Raw genomic sequence first — 25,090 nt, 5'->3', positions numbered from 1 at the left:
TATTAGCTAGGACCCACGATCTGTCACTTCCTGTAGTTAGTCCCTCCCCCTTCCATTAGAATCACCTCCCAGGGAACACAGTTAACCCCTTCACTGCCCCCTAGTGTTAACGCCTTTACTGCCAGTGACATTTTTACAGTAATCAATGCATTTTTAATCGCGCTGATCGTTGTATTAATGCCAATGGTTCCAAAAATGTGTCAAAATTGTCCGATGTGTCTGCCATAATGTCGCAGTCAGATTGCTACCATTACTAGTAAAAAAAAAAATAATAATAATAAAAATGCTATAAATCCCCTATTTTGTAGATGCTATAACTTTTGCGCAAACCAATATACGCTTATTGCGATTTTTTTATTACCAAAAGAATACATATTGGCCTAAATTATTTGTGGGGAAAAAAAGGACGTCAATTTTGCTTGGGTACAACGTCGCACGACCGCGCAATTGTCAGTTAAAGGGGCGCAGTGCCAAATCGCAAAAAGTGCTCTTGGTCAGGAAGGGGGTAAATTCTTCCGGGGCTGAAGTGGTTAAAAAATAATTTCACCTTTGGGAACATGTTCCATCTGATTTTAGGGTGGAACGTGTAACATGTTTCCAGTGCTGCATCTGCTCCCCCCCCCCCCCCCCCCTTTTTTTTTTTTTTTTTTTTTTTTTTTTTTTGTAGTTTGGCAGAGTGGAGAGGGATTAGAACCCTTGTCAGTTTTTATTTCTGATAGATTCACCCACTATTTGTCCTGTTTACCATTATCACCGAAAGTAAAAGTAATTTGCAGGGATTATCTCACTTCCTGTTTTCGACTATGGGAACAGGAAGTGAAGGTATATCTCTCCAATGGGACATAGGGCAACAAATAAACGGACAGGGGTTCTAACCCTTCCTTACTCTATCCAAATCAAATTAAAACAAAAGTGTTTCAATCCATAAACAAGTGCTCCACAACACTCTTCCCTTGTCCTGTACCTCACCCGTGTTGGTGGAGGAACCTCTCCCTAATGCAGAGTAACCCCCCAGATATTAAACCCCTTTTTTTTCATTTGGGTCTAATACACCTAACTAATCTCCCCGCACTGATGACACCCGTTCCTCCCCGCCAGTAGAACAACCACCCAAATATCTTTAATGACTCCTTGTTTAGGCTCTCATACCCAGAAAACAGATGAGAAACAGAGGGGGCCATAGCGGAAAACCCAAGTGCAGGTCCCAAACGCATTGCATCTGCCCATGCCTGCCCGCAGCAGATTGTATGATACTTTTGTACCATGTGATCCAGTTGCAGTGTGTTTTAAAAAGTAGTGCATGCACTATTTTTGGCACAGTGCGATCTTAGCCTATTCAAACTGAATGGGCTTCTAATCGCACCGCACAGAGTGCGCATGTGAGTTGCACAAGAATGCACAGTGTGTTCTTGTGCGATTCAGCTCCGGACGTGGTGTGAACTGGAACGCGGTGTACACACGCCAAATCCTGTACAACTGCCGGCCTGTCCTGTACCTCACCTGCACTCAGGCTGGTGAGTGCAGGTGAGGTACAGGACAATGGAAGAGTGTTGTGGAGCACTTTGTTTATGGATTGAAGCTCTTCTGGAACAAGTGTGAATATTGGAGCACGTTAAGCCTTGGTTTACACTGATTTGATTCTGATGCGTTCCAGAACACATAGATTTGCATATCAAGTGAGATAACGTGGCTTTCTATGGAGGTCATTCACACCTATGTGTGCCAAACGCGATGCGATTACCAATTGGGTGCTGTGTGTGTTTGGTGCGATGCAGTGTGTTTTTGCACACCTTAGATTTGAATGAATATAGCAGTGAAAATTAGAGGTCGACCGATATATCGGCCGATATTTGGCTTTTTTTACTTAATCGGCATCGGCTGATTGTGCTGATAAAAAAAGCCAATTATAACTTCAGCGGGACTTGCAAATGACTTCTGTAATAGAAGTCAATGCAAGTTGCCTGAAGTCTTCTGTGAAGTGACTTCTCTCCTCCCTGGGCAGCCTGCCAAGTCTGATAAAGAATATACATTGTATCTCTTCAGGTTCTTTTATCAATAGACTGAACTCTGTGTGTAGAAGATCTCAGTTTAACCATTTAAAGACTAAATCTTTTCTGACACTTGTTGCTTACAAGTAAAAATCCTGTATTTTCTGCTAGAAAATCACTTAGAGCCCCCAAACATTATATATATTTTTTAGCAGAGACCCTAGGGAATAAAATAGCGGTTGTTGCAATATTTTATGTCACATGGTATTTGCGCAGCGGTCTTTCAAACGCAATTTTTTTTGGAAAAAATACACTAATGAAATAAAAAAAAAAAAATAAGCAGTAAAGTTAGCCCATTTTTTTTTCGTCCAAAAGTTTTGATTACCTGTTTTTGTGTATTTAATATTTAAGATATAGTTTTTTTTTTTTAATCTAAATTATACATACAAGTGAACTGATTGGAGGTTTGTTTTGTTTAATAAATGTTTAAATGTAAAAAATTTTCTGTATCACTTATTACTTAAGGTTGCTTTCACACTGGGGCAGGCGTTGACGGTAAAACGCTGTTAGTTTTAGCGGCGCTTTACCGTCATTTTAGCAGCGCTATTCGGCTGCTAACGGGGCGCTTATAACCCAGCTAGCGGCCGAGGAAGTGGTTAAATGCGCCCCTGAAGCGCTGCTGCCGAAACGCTTTGCAGGCGCTTCGGCAGCGGTGCGCATTCATTTCAATGGGCAGGAGTGGTGGAGGAGCGGTATACACCGCTCCAAAGATGCTGCTTGCAGGACTTTTTTTTTAACATCCTGCCAGCGCATTGCCTCAGTGTGAAAGCACTTGAGCTTTCACACTGAGACTGCAGGGGAGTCGTTTTACAGGCACTTTACAGGCGCTATTTTTAGCCCAAAAGTGCCTGAAAAACGCCCCAGTGTGAAAGGGGTCTAACTGTTAGATTTTATGAGATGAAGGGGAAAAAAAAAAAAAGCGGCCTAATATATCGGCCCCAAAAAAATCGGCATCATATATCGGCCATCGGCCAACGCGATTTCTAAATATCGGCATCGGCCAGAGAAAAACCCATAACGGTCGACCTCTAGTGAAAATGCATAGATGTTCAAATGCAGTGCGATTTTTAGCTTGAGATACAGTACACCTATTTCTAATGTCCCAAAATTAGCTAGAACAGAAAACGCAGCAATTTAAAATCGCTGCAGAATCGCACCGCAACTGCTCCTGAAATCACACTTGCAGATGCATAGAAATCCCCCAACCACATCAGTGTGAACCAGGGCTAATACAAATTGGAGCATTTTGATGCTAATTGGATTGTTGTGCAGCACTTTGAAACTATTTGTTCATTGTTGATTTTACTTTAATTAAGCATCATTGATTGTATTACATGCATCACTTTATTAGGACTGGTGGAATGCTCTGCTGGGGCAATGATTGTATACATTGCTTTCCTTTCCTGATTGTCTTTAGGGACAGACATAGCTGCAGCCCCCCACCCTGCACGGGGTACACCTCATTGCTTTCCCCTCTTTCTGCCTTGTCGGATTTCCTGGATAACAGACGGCTGCCAGTGTGGTAATACTTGCCAACTATGCCAGTTTAAATTACCTTATCCCCTGAAGTTTTAGTCCCGTGCTGTGTCCCCATCTCTCAGTGTAAAGTTCTATTGCTGCTGCCCAGCTCTGCCTATTTGCCATGTACAGATGACTCACCTGCAGACCCTGTGTTTATGTGTAAATAACTTGCATTGATATGTAAATAGCGGAAGCATTAATATGTAAATAGTCGCGGACCGCAGCATTAATATGTACATAGAGGAGGCATTCATTTTTGTATTATCATTTTTCATGTCCCCCTGAGGTTATATCCACCATCACTTCTGCTGAATGCTGCCCACTGGGGAGGTAAAGGAGCATGCTTGAAACCCCTGCCTACAACTGTGGTCATTAAGCCTAACATCAGCCTGTTCTACAAATGTAAACAAATTGGAGGTGGAACTCTTCTTTAAAATAACATGGTGTCACAGCACCCTGAATTTCGGTGCATGTACATCTCAGCCGATGCATGAGGGTGTCATTAAAGTAGAGGTCCGCTGACTTTTTTTTTTTTTTTTTTCAGCCATTCTGACACTTTGCTAAACACTATAACACTCACTTGTTTGGTGTGTTAATTCCCCCAATGTCCGTTTTCGATTATAAAATGAACTTATAAAATCTTCTGATGGCCAGTTCCATCTTGCTTGTGGGCATGTGAAGCCCATAAGCACTGATTTCCGGGATGCGGTGAATGCTGCTCGTTCCCACGCACGCTCACTGTCTTGTCGATATGGGTCCCCGTTGGATAATGCCCCGGCTGGACTGCGCAGGCGCAGCGCATGGGCAAACAGTACCACCGAAAATCTCTGAGGATGGTAAACAGCGGTTCATCCTTGGCAATTTTCGGGTGCTCCGTTTGTGCATGCGCAGTCCAGCCCGGGCATTATCCGACGGGGGACCCATATCATCAGAAAAACTGGATTTCACAGCGGCATTCCGCACTGACTCATGGGAAGCATGACACTTGGCTCCCAGGAGACAGTGCGCCTCAGGGAAAACAAATATACACATCTACTCCCGTGGGAGTGACGAACAGGAAGTGCCACAATACAGACAGATTTTTTACGGTAAATAACAGCACCAAAATTGTTTTCTCTTTTCATTTGAGCATCTGTTCATAGCGCTGATGGGGATAAGGTGAAGTTAAAAAATTGTGTGGACCTCCGCTTGAACAATTAATGGCACTGCTGTTTATCTGCTAAAGGGCAGCATGTTTCTGTGGTGCCAGGAAAGCGATTTTGCATGTATTCCCGACACACACAAATGTGAACGCAGGCTAAATGTCTCAGTTACATTGGTGGTCAGTGTAAATCTTCTCATTACATTGGGGCTTGGTGTACAATCCTTTGATTCACACTAGTGACCAGTGTGATTACTTCAGTCCCCCTTACATTGGTGGTCAGTGTAAATCCCCCTTACATTGGTGACCAGTGTAGGAATCCCCCTTTATTGGCTGTTGATGTAAAATCCCCCATTACAAGTAGTGTTTCCCACTAATGTCCTCATTGGGCTGGGATAGTGGAGAAAGTAATTGATGTTTATAATGTAAGTCCAATGCACTTTATTACTGACATATAGTATCTCACAAAAGTGAGTACACCCCTCACGTTTTTGTAAATATTTTATTATACCTTGTCATGTGACAACACTGAAGAAATGACACTTTGCTACAATGTAAAGTATTGAGTGTACAGCTTGTATAACAGTGTAAATTTTCTGTCCCCTCAAAATAATTCAACACAGCCATTAATGTCTAAACCGCTGGCAACAAAAGTGAGTACACCCCTAAGTGAAAATGTCCAAATTTTGCCCAATTAGCTATTTTTCCTCCCCGATTGTCATGTGACTCGTTAGTGTTACAAGGTCTCAGGTGTGATAAATTTGGTGTCATTGCTCTCAATCTCTCATACTGGTCACTGGAAGTTCAACATGGCACCTCATGGAAAAGAACTCTCTGAGGATCTGAAAAAAAAAGAATTGTTGCTGTACATAAAGATGACCTAGGCTATAAGATGATTGCCAAGTCCCTGAAACTGAGCTGCAGCATGGTGGGCAAGACCATACAGCGGTTTAACAGGACAGGTTCCACTCAGAACAGGCCTTGCCATGGTCGACCAAAGAAGTTGAGTGCACGTGCTCAGCGTCATATCCAGAGGTTGTCTTTGGGAAATAGATATATGAGTGCTGCCAGCATTGCTGCAGAGGTTGAAGGGGTGGAGGGTCGGCCTGTTAGTGCTCAGACCATACTCTGCACACTAAGGACATGGATTACTGGAACCATGTCCTGGGGTCTGATGAGACCTAGTTAAACTTATTTGGTTCAAATGGTGTCAAGCGTGTGTGGCGGCAACCAGGTGAGGAGTACAAAGACAAGTGTGTCTTTCCTACAGTCAAGCATGGTGGTGGGAGTGTCATGATCTGCGATCGCATGAATGCTGCCGGCACTGGGGAGCTACAGTTCATTGAGGGAGCAATGAATGCCAACATGTACTGTGACATACTGAAGCAGAGCATGATCCTCTCCCTTCGGAGACTGGGCCGCAGGGCAGTATTCCAACATGGTAACAACCCCAAAAACATTCCCAAATGGAAGGTGGAGGAGCGCAAGGTCTCTAACATCCACCAGCTCCGTGATGTCGTCATGGAGGAGTGGAAGAGGACTCCACTGGCAACCTGTGAAGCACTGGTGAACTCCATGCCCAAGATGGTTAAGGCAGTGCTGGAAAATTAATTGTGGCCACACAAAATATTGACACTTTAGGCCCAATTTGGACATTTTCACTTACTCACTTTTGTTGCCAGAGGTTTAGACATTAATAGCTGTGTGTTGAGTTATTTTGAGGGGACAGCAAATTTACAATGTTATATAAGCTGTACACTCACTACTTTACATTGTAGCAAAGTGTTATTTCTTCAGTGTTGTCACATGAAAAGATAGAATAAAATATTTACAAAAATGTGAGGGGGTGTACTCACTTTTGTGAGATACTGTATATCCCCATAGGGGCTTCATATTATCGCTGTCTAAATGTTCCTTAGACAGACCAGTGGATCTGACCCTGAGAAGGCTCTCGGATCCACAGGTCTCTATTATACAACCATCTTTTAAATGTTTGTTCCTTTTTGTTATCGGTATGAGTATAGAAAAGTACCAACCTTAGATTATCTTTCTAGGTGCTCCTAGACCAGTGATGGCAAACCTTGGCACCCCAGATGTTTTGGTACTACAGTTCCCATGATGCTCCACTACACTGCAGAGTGCATGAGCATCATGGGAAATGTAGTTTCAAAACATCTGGGGTGCCAAGGTTCGCCATCACTGTCCTAGACCATTTGTTACTCCCCCTCACCACCTCCATTCCTATAGCTGTCTTACATAGTTATATTGTTGAACAATCGGAGAGTGACAAGGACTGTTTGCCACTCTCCTTTATAATGTTAATTTTTATTTTATAAAAGACTTAAAATAATTGAAACAGAAAAAATCCCCCATTACATTGGTCGTCAGTGTAAATTCTTCATAACATTGGTGATCGGTGTACATTTCCTTTACAGTGGAGATAAGTGTAAATCATCCTTTAATTTGGTGGTCAGTGTAATTGTAAATCCCCCCTAACATTGGTGGTCGGTGTAGAAGTGTCACCTTACATTGGTGGTCAGTACAAATCTCCTTGACAATGGTTGTCAGTGCAAATTCCTCCTTACATGGAGGTCATTGTATATTCCCCTCTAGGGAGGCTGGTGAAGAATCCATAATGTCCTGTGATAAATAGTAATACATGAAGGAATTATATTAAACATGACATATGTATTAAGTGATCATTCAGTAGTAGCAGAATTAGGAATAGCAAATCATTTCATGTAAGGCCCCTTTCACACTGGGGCGGTTTACAGGCGCCATTGCGCTAAAAATAGAGCCTGCAAACCGACCTAAAACTGCCGCTGCTGTGTCTCCAGTGTGAAAGCCGAGGGCTTTCACACTGGAGCGGTGCGCTGGCAGGAGAGAAAAAAACTCCTGCAAACAGCATCTATGGAGTGGTGAAGGAGCGGTGTATTCACCGCTCCTGCCCATTGAAATCAACGGGGCAGCGCGGCTATACCGTCGCTGTAGCGGCGATTTGCGGGCGGTTTTAACCCTTTTTCAGCCACTAGCAGGGGTTAAAACCGCCCCGCTAGTGGCCGAATACCGACGGTAAAGCGGCGCTAAAAATAGCGCCGTTTTACCCCGACGCCCCCACTGCCCCAGTGTGAAAGGGGCCTTACTCTGGTGGTTGGTGTAAATGCTCTAATTACATTGGTGTCAGTGTAGAAATCCCACTTTTCTATTGGGTGGCGTAAAATCCCCCGTTACATGTTAAACAGTGCAAATTCCTCCTCACATTGATGGTCAGTGTAAATCCCCCCTCACATTGGTGGTCATTGTAAATTCCCCATTACATTGGTAGACTCCCCCACTATATACTTGCCAAAGAAGCAGAAGTCATGTGCTGTAACCTCTAGAAAATAAACAGTGAGCCTTAATGTGTGCTGTAACCTCTGACAGCCAGGCAGTGAGCGGTAATGATATACTGTAACCTCTGGCAACCAATCGCAGATCTGATTCAGTAAACTGATTTTGAGTCTAGCTGCTATTTATTATATGTCTCAAAGCATGTGGAGAGTGAAATTGCATGGAAGAGGGGGCCCAAGAATATGTTTGCCCAGGGTCCAGTCAATATTAAAGGCGGCTCTGAAAGGATTGTTTCCATCAATGAATATAAAGACTCTAAGTTGAATCTACAGTCACATATTTTGCATGTTTCCTGTGTCAGCATGAAGAAGATATTGTGATTTATATTCTGTATGTGAAAAATAGTGTATCGCAAGCTAGTAATAAAGAAACATCAATTTATAATCTGTCTGTGTGTGATTTTCTTAATTTAAAATGAATGCTCTATGTGAAATTTTAAAGCAAATACACCAATGCTGCACCTTCCAATTCTAATGGAATCACACGCAAATAAAACTAAAGAGAGCATGCCAGAGGCGTATCCAGGGAAAATGGCGCCTATGGCAAGCACTGAAACTGCGCCCCTGTCAAAAAACAAAACAAAAACAAAAAAAAACAGCTAACAAAACTACAAGTCAAGCTCTTTAATCCTTCTTTTTTTTTTTTTTTATCTTTATTTAAGCTTTTCAAATGACCGTACAAAATGTGAGAAAAAAAAAAAAGAAAAAGAATAAGAAAAATAGACAAAAACATTCAATGCTCCCAACATCTTATCTCGAAAACCTCCCCTAACCGTTCCCCCCCCCCCCACTTCCCCCCCGCAGACGTCTGATACTGTTTTTCCACTAGGGTGCCACTCCTGTATTACCCCTTGGGGTCGGATTAATTCAGCATCGTTTCGGCGTAAAAGAGAGATTTCCTGAAGGTCGCCCACACTGCCCATCTTCCTCCCCCCGACGCTTCCTCTTTAAATAACCAGTCTTTCTCCCCTTTCTCTAGGATATGTGTTTCCTGTATTTTAAGCAACCAATCCCTAACCTTAGGGCCTTCAGTATTCTGCCAATTCTTGGGAATTTCACTTTTTGCTATATTTAATAGTACTGGGATTATAGACGTATTGTACTCCCGATTGCCTCCCTCCGAGCTATGGAACAAACATATCCATGGGTCATATGGTATTAATTTGCCCGTTATCATCTTAATTATTTGAATTACTTCTTCCCAGAACTTTTTAACCACCGGACAGCTCCACCAGATGTGAGCCATGGATCCCGGCATCCCGCACCCCCTCCAACAGTTTGGCGACCTATCTGGTTGGTATTTATTGATCTTTACGGGCGTTGCGTACCATCTGGATAGGCACTTATAGTTTGACTCTATCATTTTTGTGTCAGTTGCCGTGCTGTGTGTTGCCTTTAGTATGTTACCCTTTCTATTTTCTTCTAGTGCTGCCCCCAAATCCGTCTCCCATTTCTTAATGAATGGCGGCATTTCCAACTCCTCCCTGTTCAATAACATTTTATATATGGCCGACATATGCCCTTTGGACTTATTGCTGTTAAATATCTTCTCTATTGGTAAGAGATTGTTTTCTTCCCTTATAGGTGCCGGGAGACTTTTAACAAAGTGCGAGAGTTGGGCGTATCGCCATCCATTTAGTCTCATTAGATCTCTACGTGTGTCTAAGTGCTCGTAAGTGCCTATTTTCCCTTTCTTCATAATGTCTTTTACTTATGTTTTATTGTTTAAGATCCAGTTACCCCCCACTTCCTCCATCCCCGGGGGAAACAGCTCATTGTTTTTTAAATAAATCAGTGGTGAATTATACTCCCACCCATTTAGTGTGTGCATCCAGTCCCAAATTTTAAAAGTGTGTTGTGTAATGTTATGTGTGTTTGGTCCTAGCGTTCTGCAACGTGGGGGATTCCATAATAAATTGTTCAAACGTGCGCCACTTAATCCTATTTCCAGATTGACCCACCTTTTGTCGGTCCCTCCCTTAACCCAATCTACAGCCCGTGCGATTACTATTGCATTATAATATTTTTTGAAGTCGGGGAGGGCCAACCCCCCTTGTGCTTTCCCTCTACATAGTTCTTTGTGTGCAACTCTGGGTTTCTTATTATTCCAAATAAACCCCTTTAATATTTGTGTTAACTTTTTAAAGTAAATTTGTGGCAATGGGATAGGCAACATTTGCATCTTATAGAATATTTTTGGGGCCAGCACCATTTTCACTGAATTTATTCGCCCTATCCATGAGATCGGGCAGTGACTCATCCTTTTTGCTTCTGCTCGGACTTCGTCCAAAAGAGGTACAAAGTTCAGGGCGTATGTCCTCTGCACGGAGTTCGACAGCTTAACCCCCAAGTATTGGATATTGTCTCTTACTGGAAAGTGGAAAGTGTCCTTAATCCATACCTCCTCCTTCTTTTCCATGTTGATATTTAATGCTTCGGACTTTCCCAAATTGATCTTATAATTTGATAACTCACTATATTTCTTAACATCCGATAGTAAATTAGGGATCGAAATCCTCGGATTTGTGATATACAAGAGGACATCGTCGGCGTATGCAGCCAGTTTATGTTCCTCCTTCCCTACTGTACACCCACTTATATCCGGATTTTTTCGTAAGGTGGCTAGCAAAGGCTCTAATGTCAACACAAACAAGAGCGGGGACAGCGGGAAGCCCTGTCTAGTCCCGTTTTTCATTTCGAACTGAGCTGAGGGGATGTTGTTAACTTTGGCAAAGGCAGAGGGATGGTCGTATAAAGTTTTAATCCACTTTAACATTTTTTCTCCCACCCCCATAACTTCCAACATTTTGATCATGAAACCCCAGTCTACCCTGTCAAAGGCCTTTTCGGCGTCAATTGACAGGAATAGACCTGGGGTTCCGTTGCTCTTAAAGGTCTCAACCATGAGCAAGGACCGCACCCCATTATCTCTGCTCTCTCTCCCGGGGATGAAGCCCACCTGGTCCGGGTGGACCAGGTGCGCCATTCTCTCCTTGAATCTGGATGCGAGCACTTTCGCGTACAGTTTAATGTCTGCGTTTATAAGCGCTATGGGTCTATAACTAGAGCAGAGGGTGCGGTCCTTGCCCTCCTTAGGGATTAAGGTCACTGCCGCCAGCAGGGCGCCTTCGCTCAACTCCCCCTGCGACCCGAGCTCGTTCCAAAGCCTACACATCTTCGGGATCAGCGTTTCTCCAAATGTTTTGAAGAAGGCAGCTGTAAAGCCGTCTGGGCCTGGGCTTCTCCCAGAGGGAGTGGATCTCAGGGCGAGACGGATTTCTTCCTCTGTTATGGGTTTGTCGAGATCTTTTGAGTCCTTTTCGGACAATTTATTAAGCCCTGCCTCTGTAAGGAAGGCCTCGGCCCTTTCATTGCTCCCTCTGATGCAACCTTTCTTACTAACTGAGTATAGGGATGTGAAATAATGTCTAAATTCTTTTCCGATTTCTCCCGAGGAGTACTTCAGTACTCCATTTTTGTTTTGAATCCTATCAATAAAATTTATGTCCCGTTTTTTCCTCAAAGTATTGGCCAGGTGTTTACCTACTTTATTACCCCACTTGAATTTTTCTCTTATATGTCTGTTCATTATGTGTAGCGTCTCCTGCTCCATTAAGTCTTTTAGTTCGTCTCTCTTGGTGGTTAGCTGCTTCAGTAGTGTCTTATCTGGTCCTCTATAGGCTTTGTGTAACTGCTCTATTCTAAAAATTTCTGCAATGAGAGCTTTTTTTCTTTTTATTCTTTCTTTTTTCTGCCCTGCACCTATCGAAATCAGTATCCCTCTTATATACGCCTTAAAGGTTTCCCAAACCGTCGCCCCCCGTATTTCACCCGTATCATTAGTTAGGAAGAAATCATCTATTTCCTGCTGGATTCTTTCTGCATTTTCGGGGTCTTTAATTAGGTTCTCATTTAGGCGCCAAGTAAACGGGGGTTTTTGCACTTCTTTTAGTTTTATTTTCATCGTAGCAGGGGCGTGGTCTGACAGTGATCGGATCCCAATCTTAGTTTCTACTACTGAATCCACCAACCGATGATCCACCAGGAGATAGTTCAATCTAGAATGTGTATTATGCACGGGGGAGAAAAAGGAGTAGTCCCTGACCCCCGCATGCTGAATCCTCCACATGTCTAACAACTGACATTCGTGTAGCTTTTTCCCCACTCTTCGCAGGGTGTTTTTACTCATCCCCCGTGCATTTGATGAGCTATCAAGTGGTGGGTCAAAACAGAAATTGAAGTCCCCTGCTGCTATCACCTCCCCTTCTCTAAATTCCAATAACTCATTTAGGATCCTCATCAGAAATTTTGATGGGTCTCTATTCGGGCAGTAGATATTGGCTAGGGTGATGGTTCTCTCTCCTATCCTAATTTTCAAAAATAGGAATCGCCCCTCAGGATCTATCTTCCTATCTATTAAGAGGAAATTGACATTTTTCCCGAAGCCAATTGCCACCCCCTTTGCCCGCTTAGTTGGAGAGTCACTGTAGAACCAACTTGGGAGGTGTTTAGAATAGAGTTTTATATTTGTGTACCATGCAAAATGGGTTTCCTGTAAAAAAACTACCTCTGCTCTATGGTGGTGCAGCTCTCTGAGTAGTTTGTGCCTCTTATTAGGGGAGTTTAAGCCCCTAACATTATATGTCAAACATAAGAAATCCATTCGACCAAAACCTTGTGCCTTATTTGTAACTTCATGGAAATATTGAGAACTCTATGTATAATATGTCTGCACGGGGAGAAACCCCACCTATCCCCCCCAACCCTCCCCTCCCGTCCCCACCTCCCCCTCCCCCCTCCGCATCACTCTCCCTACGCCTCCCCCCCTCCCTCTCCCCCCCCGCCACTTCCAGGCAATTGGATCGCAGGGTGGCCATTGCTGAACTCCTACTCTGCGACCGATGTGCCCTGGGGTGGGTCCCGGTGAAAGGCAGCAGCGGTGACTTCTCAAGGCTCTACTATTTGCGCCTGTGTCCCTCCCTCTTTTACCCTTAGCATTTGGAACAGTTCATATGGTATTGGTATCAGCCAGGCTGATCCTACCTGACTCCAGGTGGCCTCCAGAGGGCCTCTTGCAGGGAAGTCTTCCACGTACAAAGGAGGGACCTCTACCAGCGCCTGTGCTGTGTTCAGAGAAGAGGAGCAAGGGGGGGGGAGAGGGGGGGGGTCCTCACCCCACACAGTTCACTGCGTTGTCTGTCTGCCAGGGAGTCCTGTCTGTGCCGCCGTACTCCTTCAGGTTGTCCCAGCGCGAGTGTTAGGGTGGTGGAGAGGATGCCGAGGAGTCCCGGAGCGACAACCGCGCGGGGGGGGGGGAGACAGGGGGTGCCGAAGGCTGCTGTAGTGTGCCTCTGTTCCGACTGCTCTCTCAGCCGCTCAGAGTGGGGCACCGGTCCGCAGTGCTCGTAGAGCGGCCTCTCCTGCTCACTGGAGTCAGCTGACAAGTGAGCCCGCCTATAGCTGCAGGGGAGGGGGACAAGCGATCGTCGGCCACGGTCTCTCACCCCGGGCTTTTAAGACGCTGACATCCAGCAGCGTACAGCTCTCACCGCTCTCATCGCCCCTATCACCGAGCCCCGCCCCCAGATCTCCGCACGTTACGTCATGTCTCCTCTCCCAGGAAGCTCAACCCTAAGGCGTCTTTAATCCTTCTATTAACAAATTATGGATTAGTATTACATAAACTGCCCAATGGATCAGTTTGCCCCTGGTCATTAAACATTCTACATTCAGTGAAAGTTCATGTACTGCAAAGTTTGCACTGCATGAACTTTCACTGAATGTAGAATATTTAAGGAGCTTGTTGCACAAATCACTTTATTAAACTTTATGATATCTATTTATTTAATCCATATTGAGCACTATTTGATTGTGTGTATATGCCAAGCAGAAGCAGCCAATCAAATATGGTGCTCAATATGGATTAAATTAATATGCATAGCCATAAATATCAGAAATAAAAGTGTAATAAAGTGATTTGTGCAACAGTAGGTACTACTTTTAAATAGACTGCGAATGTGACTACAGCAGATGACCAGACTGCGAATGTGACTACAGCAGATGACCAGACTGCGAATGTGACTACAGCTGATGACCAGACTGCGAATGTGACTACAGCTGATGACCAGACTGCGAATACAGGAGATGACCAGACTGCGAATGCGACATACTACAGGAGATGACCAGTCTGCGAATGCGACATACTACAGGAGATGACCAGAATGCAAATGCGACATACTACAGGAGATGACCAGAATGCAAATGCGACATACTACAGGAGATGACCAGAATGCGAATGCGACATACTACAGGAGATGACCAGACTGTGAATGAGACATACTACAGCAGATGACCAGAATGCGAATGCGACTACAGCAGATGACCAGACTGCGAATGCGACGTACTACAGGAGATGACCAGACTGCGAATGCGACATACTACAGGACATGACCAGAGACTGCAAATGCGACATACTACAGGAGATGACCAGACTGCGAATGCGAAATACTACAGGAGATGACCAGAATGCGAATGCGACTACAGAAGATGACCAGACTGCGAATGCGACTACAGAAGATGACCAGACTGTGAATGCGACTACAGCAGATGACCAGAATGCGACGTACTACAGGAGATGACCAGACTGCGAATGCGACATACTACAGGAGATGACCAGAGACTGCGAATGCGACTACAGCAGATGACCAGACTGCGAATGCGACATACTACAGGAGATGACCAGACTGCGAATGCGACTACAGGAGATGACCAGACTGCGAATGCAACTACAGGAGATGACCAGACTGCGAATGTGACTACAGGAGATGACCAGAATGCGACTACAGCAGATGACCAGACTGCGAATGCGACTACAGCAGATGACCAGATTGCGAATGCGACATACTACAGGAGATGACCAGACTGCGAATGTGACTACAAGAGATGACCAGACTGCCAATGTGACTACAGGAGATGACCAGACTGCGAATGCGACTACAAGAGATGACCAGACTGCGAATGTGACTACAGGAGATGACCAGAATGCGAATGCGACTATAGCAGATGACCAGACTGCGAATGCGACTACAGCAGATGACCAGATTGCGAATGTGACATACTACAGTAGATGACCAGACTGCAAATGCAACTACAGCAGATGGCCAGACTGCGAATGCGACTACAGCAGATGACCAGATTGCGAATGTGACATACTACAGCAGATGACCAGACTGCGAATGCGACTACAAGAGATGACCAGACTGCGAATGTGACTACAGGAGATGACCAGAATGCGACTACAGCAGATGACCAGACTGCGAATGCGACATACTACAGGAGATGACCAGACTGCGAATGCGACTACAAGAGATGACCAGACTGCGAATGTGACTACAGGAGATGACCAGAATGCGAATGCGACTACAGCAGATGACCAGACTGCGAATGCGACTACAGCAGATGACCAGACTGCGAATGCGACTACAGCAGATGACCAGATTGCGAATGTGGCATACTACAGCAGATGACCAGACTGCGAATGTGACATACTACAGGAGATGACCAGACTGCGAATGCGACTATAGGAGATGACCAGACTGCGAATGTGACATACTACAGCAGATGACCAGACTGTGAATGCGACTACAGCAGATGACCAGACTGCGAATGCGACATACTACAGGAGATGACCAGACTGCGAATGCGACTACAAGAGATGACCAGACTGCGAATGTGACTACAGGAGATAACCAGACTGCGAATGCGACTACAGCAGATGACCAGACTGCGAATGCGACTACAGCAGATGACCAGACTGCGAATGCGACATACTACAGGAGATGACCAGACTGCGAATGTGACTACAGGAGATGACCAGACTGCGAATGCGACTACAAGAGATGACCAGAATGCGAATGCGACTACAGCAGATGACCAGACTGCGAATGCGACTACAGCAGATGACCAGATTGCGAATGTGACATACTACAGCAGATGACCAGACTGCGAATGTGACATACTACAGCAGATGACCAGACTGCGAATGCGACTACAGCAGATGACCAGACTGTGAATGCGACATACTACAGCAGATGACCAAGTAGCCAGTTTTAAAATTTAAGCTTTCAGCAATGCACAGCTATACAGGGGGATAAACATTGTCAGGGAGGGTTTAGTAACACTGAGTCTATAGGTAGAAAGACCTACCTGACCAGCCGGGCTCACCTCTCAGAGGTCCGGAGGCGGAGCTTTCCGTGGTAGGGGCGGGGCTTGCGGTGGTAGGGGCGGGGCTTACGGCAGTAGGGGGTGGTAGGGGGCGGGAATATTCGTGGTCCAGGAGAGGCGATGTCAGTGCTCCGAGCACATACAGAGTACATGGGGCGGGGCAGGGCAGGGTCAGAGCGTCAGTGGAGCTCCCTGCCCCGCCCCTCCCTGCTGACAGAGCCTCCCTCAGCCTAAACCGAGCCCGACAGCCATCTGATAGAACACCAGTGCCGCGATCCTGCAGGCTGGCCGCGGCGCCGGGGGCTATATTAGTCTGGGAGGACAGGTGGGGGTTATTTTTTCATGCAGAGGGCGGCTTTTTGCCGCCCCTTCCCCCCATGGCGCCCATGGCACTTGCCATGGCTGCCATACCTTAGATACGCCACTGGAGCATGCCAAACTCATACATTACCATAAATATGTAAAATTGAGACCAGTGCTGCTGTAAGGGCTGGGCTCTCAGCCCTTCATTCTCTGTACTCAGGTTGCTCAGCTGTTGGTTAATTGCCAGTACTCTGTTCCTCAGTGGCTCGCCTGTTGATCATCTCCTGCTTGTCAGTCAAGCCCACAGCCAGGCCCTTCTGGCTATTTAAACTGCCTGGTACATTTCTTTAATGCCTTCGCCTTGATCAACATACAGTACCTACACAGAAGTGATTAGCTTAAAACTATCAGTTAATAACAACTAATACCAAGTTCTTTGTAAAGCAATTATGATTATAGACCTGTACTACATTCCACCCCTTGATTTACAAGGAACTTAGATCATAGACATAATCTTCAGCCTTACGTATAGGTAAAGCTTCAATAGTAGATGTTGTACATTTACTAATACAGACAAAAATAATCTTAACTCTAATAAAAATTTATATTGCTAATAAAATAATCCATGCAATATACATAACCACTTGTTGCCCCCATTGACCAGGCCAAGCAAATATTCCATCATTCGAGATAGAATTAAGTTTACCAACAGCTTTTTGGGCCTCTGTTAATTCAGACTCAATGGGGTTGATTTACTAAAACTGGAGAGTGCAAAATCTGGTGCAGCTGTACATGGTAGCCAATCAGCTTCTAACTTCAGCTTGTTAAATTTGGAGATAAAACATGGAAGCTGATTGGTTTCCATGCACAGTTGCACCAGGTTTTGAACTCTACAGTTTTAGTAAATCAACCTCAATGTTTCCACTACTATCGGAAAAATATAGGAGCAACACTCATCCCCCAATTAAGGCATATACCCCTCCTTTTGGCAGCATGAATAAAATCTAGAGCAGCTCTGTTTTGTAATGCCACCATCTAATTTGTCTAACCTCTTCTGTAAGAGCATCAATACTATCAAATGTTTTGTTGAACGAATATTTAATGATTTTGGGCATTTTCCTCAGCATTTACTCTACCCTTGCCACTCCATACGGAGAAAGAATAATCATAGCCAATCTATCGCCTTAACCACTTCAGCCTTGGAAGAATTTACCCCCTTCCTGACCAGAGCACTTTTTGCGATTCGGCACTGCATCACTTTAACTGACAATTGCGCGGTCGTGCGACGTGGCTCCCAAACAAAATTGACGTCCTTTTTTTCCCACAATTAGAGCTTTCTTTTGGTGGTATTTGATCACCTCTGCAATTTTTATTTTTTGCGCAATAAACAAAAAAAGCGACAATTTTGAAAAAAAACGCATTATTTTTAACTTTTTGCTATAATAAATATCCCCAAAAAATATATAAAAAAACATTTTTTCCTCAGTTTAGGCTGATACGTATTCTTCTACATATTTTTGCTTAAAAATACCGCAATAAGCATTTATTGGTTTGCGCAAAAGTTATAGCGTCTACAAAATAGGGGATAGTTTTATGGCATTTTTATTGATAATTTTTTTTTTTACTAGTAATGGCGGCGATCTGCAATTTTTATCATGTCTGCGACATTATGGAGGACACATCGGACAATTTTGACACATTTTTGGGACCATTGGCATTAATACAGCGGTCAATGCTATAAAATTGCATTGATTACTGTAAAAATGTCACTGGTAGTGTAGGGGTTAACCACTACGTGGCGCTGTTGGGGTTAAGTGTGTCCTAGGGAGTAATTCTAACTGTGGGGGGAGGGGCTGTGTGTGACACATCACTGATAACCGCTCCCAATTACAGGGAGCGTGATCAGTGTCATTAGGCAGAATGGGGAGATGCTTGTTTACATTAGCATCTCCCCGTTCTTCCTCACAGTGAGACAATTGCGGGTATGTCCGCAGACGTAGTCCGCGATCCCAGTCACGGAGCTTCCGGCAGGCGCGCGCCCGCGGGCCGCCTCTTAAAGGGCAACGTACAGGTACGTTAATCTGCCTGTACGTGCCCTTCTGCCGCAGTATATCTGCGTGAGGAGGTCGGGAAGCAGTTAAGTTACATCTCACGCCTCGGGTATATCTTGTATTTCTGAGGAACCTATGCTCCTTTTCCAGCTCCTTACCCTCCCAGGTGGATTATTTAAAAACTATACAGAATTTTGGTACTATATGTCCAATATAGCAGCTCCCTGACCAATTTGGTGGTAGCCATTTATAAGCGTTCAGACCACATATAAAATAGAATTGATAGGGAAATGGAGTACAAGTAGTTTGGTGAATCCAGTACAGTCAAAACATATCTGCTCGTGTTTGATTTTTAGACAGATTTACACAGCTAATAAGGGCACTATCTTTAGCAAAACACACATGTGGATAATACAGACAAATATTGTAATAATCAGGACATATTCATGCAGGTAGATAGATGCATGTGAATATGGGAAAAAGTTCAGGGTAGGTAATCTGTGCGCACGGATATGAAGCACTGTGGTAAACGGGCAGCCAGCTGTCAGAATTAAGTCTCATACACATGATCGAATTTTCGGCAGGGAATTGTGTGATGACAGACTGTTTGCCTAAAATCCGACCGTTAGTATGCTCCATCGGACAATTGTTGTCCAACTTTCGGCCAACAAATGTTGGATGGCAGGCTAGTAAATGTTCGGCGGACAACGTTCTGTTGTCAGATTTTCGTATCGTGTGTACACAAGTCCATCACACAAAAGTCCAAAGTACACACACGCATGCTCGGAATCAATGCACACCAAACACGACATTAGCAGAAGGTGCCCAAAGGGTGGTGCTCAAGAGCTGAAATTCCACGTAGTGCGTCACTACGTTTGTGTTTGTTAGCCAACAATTGTGTGCCGTTTATGCAAGACAAAATCCAGGCACACGCCCTTCAGACAAAAGTCTGACGATTTGTCTGCGGAAAATCCGATCGTGTGTACGAGGCTTTAGAAGCAATTTCTCTATGGGTTAAAAAAAAGAAGCATGCAGTGCCACTCTAAGTGCAGTATTTAGTAAAGGTACACGTTTTAATAAGGCTTCACTCACATTGTAGAAGAGAGTAAAAGCTTGGAAATAAGTCCACGCAGTCTGCCAAGGTACAAGTGAGAGGCTGTCATCTGTGGCTTTCCACGTTGCTGCCGCGCCGTTGGATTCCGAGGTGGTGGGCGGGAGAGCAGTCAGCCTGGTGTCACCAAGGGAATGGAGAGGCAGGGAGAGAGGCATGCGCGCTCCCTCCTCAGGCCTCCCAGGCGGCCATCCTTAACTGGGGTTTTTCGGTGGAACACCGCAGATGACAGCCTCTCACCCGGACCCTGAGAGACTGCGTGGACTTATTTACAAGCTATTATTCTCTTCTACAATGTGAATGAATCATTATTAAAATGTGTAAATACTGCACTTAGAGTGGCGCTGCTTGTTTCTTCTTTTCTAACCCACAGAGAAACTGCTTCTAACTCTGACAGCTGGCTGCCCGTTCACCACAGTGCTTCACATCAGTGCATACGGATTACCTATCCTAAACTATGCACTACCCATCTACTTCCAAATGAAATACTTCTCCTCTCCCCACCACCTGCACAATAGAGATATTATTCCAGTGATCTGTTACTACTTAACCACAGTTACTATTTCCCAACTCTATTAAATATGAGTCATTGGTACTAGGTTTTTGTACACTCAATACACCAGTGGCTAATGTTAACTGGTAGTCTATATAATGGTATGCCCTCAGGTGCAGCACGGGGTGTTTGTCCACACACCCAACAGTTTGTAACGTTAAAAAAATTAGATGTTGCTTTCAGTCTCGTGGAAAAAGTTCTTCTGTGCTGTTCCACTGAAAACGAGGCTGGCTATCATCTGAAGCCATAGTAAGGTCCTAATGGCAGTGGTAACCATCTGTGGATAGGAACATAGTTACATAGTTGGTTACATAGGTTGGTCTTCCAGTTCAATTAATACTAAAGCTGTGGACTCGGGTCCACAGACCACAGTTTCTCCCTTCCTTCCTTTAACTTTTCCCCTCTCAGATTGGTCCCTAATTGGGCAGAATACATTTTCCCATGTACCTGTAGATGTTTTGGTATTATCATCTGTCCCATTTGTTGTCCTTTTTTCAGACATCAAATTTCTAATGCCGCGTACACACGAGCGGACTTTTCAACGGACTAGGTCTGGCGGACCGGACTCCGTTGGACAATTCGACCGTGTGTGGGCTCCAGCGGACTTTTTTTTTCCCCAAAAGTCCGACAGACCTAGAAAAAAAACATGTTTCAAATCTTTCCGATGGACTCGAGTCCGGTCGAAAAGTCCGCTCGTCTGTATGCTAGTCCGACGGACAACAACCGACGCTAGGGCAGCTATTGGCCACTGGCTATAAACTTCCTTATTTTAGTCCGGTCGTACGTTATCAGGTACGAATTCGTCGGACTTTGGTTGATCGTGCGTAGGCAAGTCCGTTCATTCGAAAGTCTGTAAAAGTCCGCCGGACCTAGTTCGTCGAAAAGTCCGCCCGTGTGTACGCGGCATTAAGGTACTATGGTGTCATGGTAATACAGTAATCTTTCTCCTGTCAGCTTACCTTCTCCTCATGTGTTCAGACTAAGAGGCCAGCCACTCACACCTGGCTGGTTTTATAACCTCTCCTCTAAGCATGGCCCCACCCCAGGCCCTATCAAGGAACCCTATATTAACCTGTGCACTGCAAGCCAGCAGTGCTGATCAACCATTGTGTGTTAGCTTTCGTGTGTACTTGCTGTGTTTCCTACATCTGATTCCAGTTACCGACTTTGACCTGTTCACGACTTTCCCTGTCTGCTTGTGACCCTGACCTTTGGCGTGTTATGTTTTATCTTTGTCTGCTAGTCGCCCTGACATTTGGCTTATCCCTTACTTTCCTTGTTGTTCCAGCCTGCTGCCTCCTTCCTCTTCTCCTGTAGTCTACCGTGAGCGTGAGCTGTGAGACCCTGGGGGCCGCGACCTGGAGCCAGACTGCAGCTTAGTCCATCCTCACCACTAGAGGCTCTGGTGAACACCTGCTGGCTCTTAGACTCTGCGCCCTGGGGAATCTATGCTCTAGCTCCCACTGGGATTTGTGTTAGTGATCCAGTAGACCTGCTTCCTGAACCTCCCAGGGTTCAATCCGCAGCAGTCAGTCCTAGGGTCCACTACGTAGCGGTGCACTTCTGACTCCTACAGCGTGTATCTGTCACCTGGTCTCAGGTGACCTGACATATGGTAACACAATATTCTCCCAGGCATCTTTTTTCACTTCTGTATTCTACTCACACCAGTCAACTGAGAATCTGGAATGTACTGCAAATCACATGTTGGATATAACTGTAGAATGCCAGTGGGTACTGATATGTGAGAGTCAGGGCTAGGATTCACTTCCCCCTCACCCCCTCCTATTTCCACATCCTAAAGCATTGTAACTGATATGGGTTGAGTTATGGAAATTTTTGACCTTTAGTAGTTACAGTCACTACCCATTCTCCTGCACTTTCAGCTAGGGCTGGGGAATAAATCGATTTGAATCTTGAATCGAGTTGAGAGGTCAAATCGATTCAAATTTTCAGCAAATCAATTTTTAGATTTTTATTTTATTTATTTTTTTTTTTTTTATGGACACCGCGACGGTCCTGAGGAGCTGCGGGCAGGAGTTTTTAGGTGAGGCCGCGGCTTCGCCTAAAAACTCCTACCCGCAGCTCCTTTAGGACCGGCGCGGTGTCCATCAAAAAAAAAAAAAAAAAAAACTTGATTCGAATCGTGAATCAAGTTTTTTTTTTTTTTTGTTTTTTTTTTTAAAAACGCTGATTTTTTTTTTTGGAGAAAATCGCCCAGCTCTACTTTCAGCACCACTTCTCAACATTCGCTGCATAGGAGTGTTCGGGCCTACCAATCTATTGTTCAGAATGTACACTGCTTCTTGTACCACCTTATCCCATCCCGTGTGTGTGTGTGTGTGTGTGTGTGTGTGTGTGTGTGTGTGTGTGTGTGTGTAGGCATTAGTTTTTGTATTTGCTCTTTAAGCAAACCATTAATTCTCTCAATCAAACCTGCTGCTTGTGGATGATAGGGGATGTAAAACACCCAGTGTACACCATGGTCCTCCGCCCATTGTTTAATGGCTTGCCCTGTAAAATGTTTGCCATTGTCTGACCTGATTTCTTGAGGCACTCCGTAATGCTGTGTCAGTAATTGCATACGTTTTAAGGTTGTCTTCTGATCAGCATGTTTAGTAGCATAAATTTGCAAAAGTACACTATATGTGTCCACAGCTGTGGCACAATATTTCATACCACCTCTTCTGAGTTAGTGGTATGCCTTTGTGCTGGGCCCATTGCCATGTGCACCTCTGTGTCTGGAATGACTGTGTGCCCATTTTCCCAAGATTTCCAGAATAGTTTCATTCTCTTGGTTAGCAACAGACACTTGTGCTAGGTCATCAACCATGTCATTGTTAGGCTCCCCACTATGGGCGTTGACATGTCTGATTTGAATAATTAGATCGTGACCTTCTTGCCACAAAAACTCCCAGATTTGAGGCCCACGCCACAGTTCTTTTCCATTCACTTGCCAGTTTTCATGTTTCCATGCTCTGAGCCAAGTAGTTAGTCCTTTAAATACTGCCCAACTATCGGTAAAGATGATCAAATTTCCTGGTATATCTTGCACCACCATATACACAGCTTGGAGCTCAGCATATTGACTTGATCCACCCTGACCACTTTGGTGAATCACTGTTTCAGTACCTGGTTGGAGAGTTGCAGCAGACCATACTCTACCCTAAGGGGTGATTTTGGCCATTCCATCTGTAAACCAGGCATTTTGTTTGTCTTCATCAGACAACTCAATGAAAGGTGGGGCCTCCTTGAAAGGTGATTTTCCCACTTGCATTGGAGGCAACTCAGAAACCTTTGATTCGAAGTCCGCATGTCCAGCCAGTTGTTGTGATATCTGACTGGGATCCTAAGATGAGAGGTTAGCCCTCTCACTTTAGTATCATTTCCATAGCGTCTGTTTTTGTTCCACACTTGTATGAGCTTGCAAGCCTTCTTGTCTCACCCACCCAGAAATGGGTAGGTCAGTCCTCACTGTCACCGACTGCTGCTTTGCTTCCACATGTTGTAAGGTGGTGTAGGCAGCCAGCAACTGCTTCTCCAAGGGCTGTACTTTCTCTGTGCAGCAGTAAACTGCTTAGACCAGAATCCCAAAGGTATCTTCCAATCCCTTGGATTTGGGTCTTTCTGCCACAGACCCCATAACATTCCATGTTCAGTTGCAGTCACATCTGTGGTCTGTGTTGTCTTTGCCAATATATTGCCACTGATACATATGGGTGGGGATCCCCTGGTTTCAGCATGTTAACTTGAACAAGTGGCACAGAGGATCCACCCTCCTGTCACTCCAGAGGAGTGGGCACTTCTCATCCTCCGTTTCCAAGTTTCTTTTATTTAGTGTTTCATTAACTCTTCTGCTGCCGCCCCATAAGGGTTTGGCTTTCTCTTCACGGGAGGGGCAGAAGGAAAGACCGGGACATCCTCCAAATCACTGGTTGCCACCCTGTTAGGCAAGCTAGATTTTAATTTCCCTTGTGATTTTATTTCTTTCCATCATTTTAAAGGACTACCTGTTGAGATGCCATTAATATCTGATATTGGTACACCACTCTGCAAAAGATCTAAAAATAACTGCTTTCATGTAATCTTCAATCTCCCGACTGGATTTTTCTCCTCCACTTTCCTTTGTTTAACCTTGTCTCCGTCCCTCTCTAATTCTCCTAATTGCCCCAGTAAAGCAGCTGCCTCATGAACCTTTTCCTTCGCATCAATAGCACTCAACATTGTAAACAATGGAGCTTTTAAGTGTGAAGGGGCATCAGCAAGCAACTTATTCCTCATATGGGCAGTGAACAAAGCCATATCAGGTCCTGTCCAATTATCATACACAGTAGGAGTTTCTACTAAAGGATCTACAATCAATCCACTTACACACCCATACTCTTGCAGCTTGTGAATTCCATCCCCCTTTGTAAGCCAAGGAATTAAATCCATAAGTTCTGTAGGAGTGTATAGGGAGAATACAACAGTAGTGTCTCTAGCTCTGTGCAGATAAAGTCTTACTCTAGGGTCTTTAGCCATGCTGCCCAACCCCACTGCCTCTGTTAGACAAAAGAATTCCATCTCCCCCCAGATCCCACACACGCAGAACCCATGTCAGCAAGCTTTCACTAGGTCTCTGTGCAAACTTTTCTCCAAACTCTGTCAGCTCCCCTACTGTGTAAGACATTGTCTCTGCTGTATATTGTTGTTTAGCAGCCTGTGCTGCGTGTGGAATGAGTCCCAAAAAAAAGGCGCATTTTGAGGGACG

The sequence above is a fragment of the Aquarana catesbeiana genome, linkage group LG05 (genome assembly GCF_042186555.1).
Source record: "Aquarana catesbeiana isolate 2022-GZ linkage group LG05, ASM4218655v1, whole genome shotgun sequence".
In the NCBI taxonomy this organism is placed as follows: Eukaryota; Metazoa; Chordata; class Amphibia; order Anura; family Ranidae; genus Aquarana; species Aquarana catesbeiana.
This window is presented reverse-complemented; position numbering follows the sequence as displayed.